General features: G+C 35.2%; 1 protein-coding gene across 1 annotated transcript in view; it reads left to right on the top strand.

Moving 5' to 3' along the window:
• The first annotated feature begins 347 nt into the window (after positions 1–347).
• Positions 348–6,944, top strand: part of adcyap1a (adenylate cyclase activating polypeptide 1a) — a 71,114-nt gene continuing 64,517 nt past the window's right edge. The window contains exon 1 of the mRNA XM_084110336.1: positions 348–639. The gene's annotated coding sequence lies outside the window, so the exon portion shown is untranslated. The remainder of the gene's footprint in view (positions 640–6,944) is intronic.

Raw genomic sequence — 6,944 nt, 5'->3', positions numbered from 1 at the left:
AGGAATGATACATGCGTCGGTGTACAAAGTCAATTGCGCTGGGTGCAAGATAGGGCCCCAGGTCTTCGATGCAAAAACAGGACTGGAGTATAGAGGACAGTCTGGCACACGGCACCTCTAGTGCAAAGCCAGATGCACACGTTCCTCTGTGTGCTGTGACCATAAGTGGAGTCGCTAAATATGGTTTGTCATACCCGTGAAAACCACCTTCAGTACTGTAATGGCTAAATAGGCACAGTACAATGAAAAAACACAGCATTCGAGTCAACCCCTTCATCTTTTCTCCAAAAGCACCAATAAAGCCCTCCATAGTAAAGTACCGGTAGGCGAGTGCAGCAGTGGAATCCAAATCCACTTTGTAGGTAATCCACTCCAGTTATTCGCTCTCCTGGGACGGATGAAAAGAGGTACTTGACGTCAGATGTAAACAGGAAAATGGGCACAGTGAAGTTACGCGATGCTATGGAAAATAAGATAAAATCAAGAACAGCAAGGTCTAAAACAATAAAAATAAAAATAAAACCACATCAGAGGCAAAAAGAAGCACTTCCATTCATCTTGAAGGATTCGTATCCATAAAGACCACACGGACAGCTTCTACAGACAGCTTCACCAAGACAGCTTCCACAGTCCAGCCAGGTAGGATAATCCAAGTCCTCCAGACCTGCGAAAGCCGTCAGAAATACAAGCCACGCTTGATATAAGGTCCAGTTGACAGCACGGAGATACTAACTGTTGTGCTTAGACCATAAATTGAAGGATTTACGATCGCACTTTGTTAGTATTAATGTGGCACTTTTGTCCAACAAGAGAACGAGAAGTTAAAGGGATAGTTCACCCAAAAATGAAAATTCTGTCATCATTTACTCACCCTCAAGTTGTTCCAAACCTGTATGAGTTTCTTTGTTCTGCTGAACACAAAGGAATATATTTGGAAGAATGTTTGTAATCAACAGATCTCGGTCCCCATTGACTTCCATAGTAGGAAAAAAATATACTATGGTAGTCAATGGGGACCGAGATCTGTTTGGTTACAAACATTCTTCCAAATATCTTCCTTTGTGTTCAGCAGAACAAAGAAACTCATACAGGTTTGGAACAACTTGAGGGTGAGTAAATGATGACAGAATTTTCATTTTTGGGTGAACTATCCCTTTAACACTGATATAAGAACTCAGATAACTCACAGATAACTCACAACACACACGTACTCAAACGACTTAGTCTGAAACGATATTAGCCTAAATGAACAATGTTTTTAGTTTTAAATGCTAGGAAGAAATTACTATGACATGCAAAAACAGAAATGTTCAACAAACATGTTTTTCACACACAGTATAATTTAAATAATTCACATACCTTCTTGTTGCACTGCATTTCGCATGTGATTAGCTACATGATTTCTGAGCTCGTGTAAATGGTTATACAGATGGTGCCCAACCAGAATGCCTATTACCGCCGCGCCAGCCGCCGCGGCGAAAATAAACCAGCCGCATTTCAAAGTCGTTCCCGAAATGACCGCCAGGTGGCGCAAAGGGACATTGTGCAAATCAGCAGCAATTGCCGTATTTTAAAATGTAAGTGGGTTGAATATAAAACCCTAAGCCTAATAGGCATATTTTTCATATATATAAATAGGCCTATAAGGCTACAACAGAATAGAACCAAAGATAGAATCAATTTTAGAACTGAAAAAATAGAATCAAAAGTTAAAAATAGAGACGATATTAGGAGCAATGACGCTGAATATTTTTACTATTCTATTGAGGAATTAGATAAATGAAGAGCTCTCGTGAGCGATACAATCGGATAGTAATTTATAGTGATTTCAAAAGCAGTCCTTAAAAAAAAAAAATACATGGAGTAGTGTGGCATAATACGCGGAATGCGTTTTAGTTAAGATCCTGGTTTCAATGCCCTTAATCTATATTGGCTAGGCTACTGCTTTAAAAAAATGTCACAACGCGTTTTGAGATTGTTTTGAATTAAACATTGAAGTTTAAAATGTAGTGTTTTGGCACACTAGGGCTGTCAAAATTGCTCAAAAATGACGTTCGAATATTCCCTCTAAAAAACACACGAATATTCGAACTATTCGAACATCTGGTTGCGCATTTTGTCAATGATGCGCATTACGTCAATAACAGGACAAATTAATACAAAGAGACATAACTACTTGTATAGGTAGTAAATTTAAGTTTAAACATATTTGACAATGTATTAGTATTACCAACACAAAACCAAGTAAATAAACTAATGGCCAAGGCCGCAGATAGATCTCTCTCTCTCTCTCTCTCGATCTCTCTCTCTCTCTCTCTCTGCGCATAACGGTTTAAATTAACAACAACAATAAGCACATGTTGAGTGCTGATCAAGAGTTTTGTGCAAGCAATTTAAGGTCGCGACTCTTGTCCCAAATATAGCAGGATTTATTCAGTGATTGAAACAAATTTATTAACATTAATTGAAGTTTTACAGTATAACCGACATTGAACGCTCCGAGCGAGCTGTGCTGTGGTAAACATGGAACTTTTCTGTTTAACGTTAAATAAAATGAGGCACACAATTCCGAGAAATGTGACAACAAAGAAATTTTACCCTGAGGTTCATAAAAAATAAAGTGCTATTAAAAAAGAAAAAGGCTACTTACATTCTTGGTGCTTGTATTAAAAAAAGGAAAAACTGACTGCAATTTATTCCATTGTCTTTTTAGTGCACTGTCAACTTTCAGCAGTGACGCTGTGCTAGACAGTGCGACTCGTGTGATGTCCCTCAGGCAGCGCGCGCGCCCACTCGCAAAGCAGACAGCCGCGCCTCTGCTTCCGCGGGCGTGTTTTTCCATATTCGAAATTCACATTCGAATATTAATTTTCACGTTCGAATTCCTGTTTTTTAAAACTATTCGAATATATATTCGAATTTAGAATATTCGTTGACAGCCCTATGGCACACCAGGCCGAGTGGCGTTACACATTGTTCAAAAATCAGGTTTTATTCTGGCATGTTGAATTGGCGTTAGATTTTTTTTTTAGATTTATTAGATTTAGATTTTAGATTTCGTTAGATTTATTTTTATAACAGCTAAAATAACTTAATATATGCCTTGTCTTAATATGACCTACTTAATATAGGCAATAGGCATATAATAGCCTATATAATAAATTAGCAAAACTTGGCCACTAAATATTTAATTTTCAATTATTTTAATTATCACAATTAAAGTTTTAATTTTATTAAATTGAACAAGCGCAACCATCAGCATTTAATCAAATATTCTAAAAGATGTATTATTAATAATAATGTTATTTCAACATAATATTTCGTTTTTTCGACATAATATGTGTGCGTGCAACAAGCAAGATGTGTATTTGTAAATCCGGTGATGCGTGCATTGATTTTTATCAATAAACTAGTGTTTTCTGACAGTGTCGACTGCAAAGATGAAGTTGACGATCGCCAAATTTGTAGTGAACGCACCTAGAGAGAAATGCACATAAAGACATAATCAGAGAGTAGCCTTTTTATTTTCGTTTTGAATTATTTCGTTTGAAGACATTTCAAGCTTTGTGTATTTTATGTATTTCTCATGTCTGTGTGAGGCATACGCTGAGTTTCGTTAAGTTAGGAGGATGAGATGCGCTCCAGCTGACATGCAATGCAAGTGACCGCGCGGGCGCCTCCATGATTAGTGTCTGTTATATTTGCTTCTCTTACTTATTAAATACAGGCAATTGGTTGATGAAAAATTGATTAAAATTAAGATACAATTTATAGAAAACGAAATTCACTTTAAAGAAAGGTTTTCTACTAAACAAAACTTAATGAAGTGGTCAAAATCATGTCTGACCCACTCCATATCCATCTCTCGATATAATGCATCCTATCTTACTCGTGCTGTTCACTTTTCATATTCAACATAGATGGAACAAAATAACATTATAATATTTTAACAAATATGATACTTAATGAGATTATTTAATGGCTACAACAGTATAGTAGGCCTATATACTCTATTTGTACAAATTGCTGCACATTAATTTAATTAAATGAAACCTTGTAACGAATTCACACTGTATAGGGTAGACTGTGTACAGTTGAGACACCTTATGTCTCACGCTATGCATTGTTCTAAAGCCAGGTTTTATTCTGGCATGTTGATAGTGTTCGACAAACGCGGCGGCGCGTTCATTTGAATGAAGAGCGCTTCTCGCTCTTGTGAGCGAACACACACTGGAACGTTAGGCCATGTCGCAACGAGTGAATCGTGGCCGAGTGGTTGAACTTACGTTACGATCATTTAGATGACACGGGTTCGAATCCCGAACTAACTTGGACTACTGATATTTTTATATTAGCCTATTAATGCATTTTATAGTCTATTGTTGATGCAGAGAGATTTGTCTAGTTCTAAAACATAGTTTTTTGCTTATAGCCTATTTACAAAATAAAATCACCATGCATTTCCATTTTACACTAAGGAACAAATATTATACAATGACTTTACTTCTGTAGCCTATAAAAATTCCAATCGTAATTTCAAAAGCAGTTCTGTTAAAATATATGTATGACGTTTAAACGACAAACAATAAAATCAGAACCAGTATTTGCGTTCATGGTTCCAGTGGCAGTAATGCATCTGCGGCTTTTCAAAATGTCACAAAGCGTTTTGAGATTGTTTTGAATGAAATATTGAAGTTTATAATGAAGTGTTTTGGCACACCACGACGAGTGGCAAACTCTTTGTTTTGTTTTGCAAACTCAGCTAGTCTGTGGGGGGTTTGGAGAAAGCAATAGTTGCTTTATCGTGGGGGTGCAGGACAGAGGTGTTAATGTTCCGTCTTTCATATGGAGAGTGTCGGAGCCAGCCTGATGAGTAGGCAAAGGCAAAGTTCTTTTAAGGATTAATCTCAAAATCTCCAAAAGTCCATAGTCTATGTACAGTAGGCCCTATATCTTATTAAATTATATATTGTAGTTTTATTGATTGTATTTAAAGGTTTTCCACACACAATTTCAATTTAGCAGATACAGAGCTCTTTAATTCGCGACCCACCTCGTTTTATTGTAAGGTGAATTCAGCAAGGCATGTTGTATCTTTGAAGGAACAAAAGCTATTTGTTACAGTTTTTTCTTTCGTGATTTGTGTGGATGACACACAGCGACATATACAGTATTATCAGCTGTATGGTGTTTTTTTACGCTGAAATGCTTAATTTCGAGAAAGACCCGCCGCGCGCAGTGAGGGAGACCAAACTTACTAAAAAAATATCCAGCGCGAGAGAGAGAGACAAAGAAAAACGCCTGTTCTTAATTTATGTTGCTTTGAACTTTTTTCGTTTTGTACCGTTTTAATTTTTTAATTTAGCTGCAATTTCTTTGACAATAGAAATTTAAAATGTTGCAAGAATAAGATTGTGTTTCTTATTTTGCATCACAAAGGGAATAAACTCTATCGATGCAACCCTGTTTAAATAAATAAACTGTTCCGACACTTTATTCATACCTTGAAATGTGCGATGGGTTTTCAAACTTAATTAATTTTCTTTTTCTTTTACATTTTCATTGTTTATTTTTTAATTGAAAGCAATACTGTATTGAAAGTATTTTTCTGATTTGTTCGATCTGTTTTGAAAAATGTCTTCTGTTGCTATGGCCGGGTATCACTGTCAGTCATCTCAATCTCGTGAATGATTCACACACACAAAAAAAATAATTTAGCAGATTAAAGAGTGCTTCATCATCTTAATTTTCTGGTGCAATCGGCTGACAGTCTTCCTTCATCAGATGTGTCGTCTTTGCAGCGGCTCAACTGGAATGTAGCAAATTTACTTTGTAAATTGATAATTAAACAAGATGATTGACTTTAATAAACAGATGCATATTTAAGCATCAAGAATGGAAAAACATAAACACTGTCGGCTACACTGAGATTCGATCTCAGATCGTTTGAAGCTCCGAGAGGCTATTGTTAATGCATTGACCACAGAGCTATCGTCTGAATAGCCTAGGTCTACTATTTTCTCTGTTTTAAAAGTTTGTTATATTCTTTTTTTATTTGCTTATGTTTTTTAACATTGGCAATTTACTGTCTCGAAATTATGTGTCGAAAAAATTATAAAAAAAGTGTTTTTACAAGACCTTGTGCTGTTTATTTATTTATTTATTATTATTATTATTATGCAGATGTTAATTCAGCCATTCTGTTGGATAAAAATTGTCCCTAATGTAAAATGGAAATGAATGGTAATTTTATTTTATAAATATAAAATATTTAATATAGGCTATAGGAGAAAAAAACAATATGGTGTAGCAATATTTTAGAACTATCAAATCTCTCTGCATTAATAATAAAAAAGTAGCCCATGTTTGTTCGGGATTAGAACCCGTGTCATCTGAATTATTGAAATGTAAGTTATAGCCTACCACTCGGCCACGAATTTGTTTTGTTTTAGTTTGTTTGAAATGTATTTTTACATATTTTGCTTTCGTTAATGTTAACCAATTCTGTTGTAGCATAATAGGCCTATATTTTTTCCCTAAAAGTTTGTTTTATTCTCTGCTTTGTTTGTTTATATTTTTACATATTCAATCAGTCTCATTTTTGTTCAAATAATGAAAAACGTTTTTTTTTTTTACAAGATCTTGCGTCATGTTTTTTTTATTATTTTTTTTAAAATAAACATATAGGAAACTTACCTTTTAAAATGCCGCAGTTGCTGCTGTTTTGTTTAGCCTAGTCATTTCGCGAACGACTTTGAAATTCGACTGGTTTATTTTTGCTGCGGCAGTAATAGGCATTGTGATTGATTATTTATTAAAGAATTCAATTGATAATCATAACAACATGTAAGCCTATTTAATTCTGAATATAACAAAGAATGCTTAAACCGACTAACATCGGTTAGTAACTGCAAGTCCTGAAAATGTTTTAATTTTACGGTAAA

Source organism: Abramis brama (assembly GCF_963993115.1).
Source record: "Abramis brama genome assembly, chromosome: 3".
Classification (NCBI taxonomy): domain Eukaryota; kingdom Metazoa; phylum Chordata; class Actinopteri; order Cypriniformes; family Leuciscidae; genus Abramis; species Abramis brama.
Note: the sequence above shows the minus strand (reverse complement) of the source record. Positions and strands in the feature narration are given on the sequence as shown.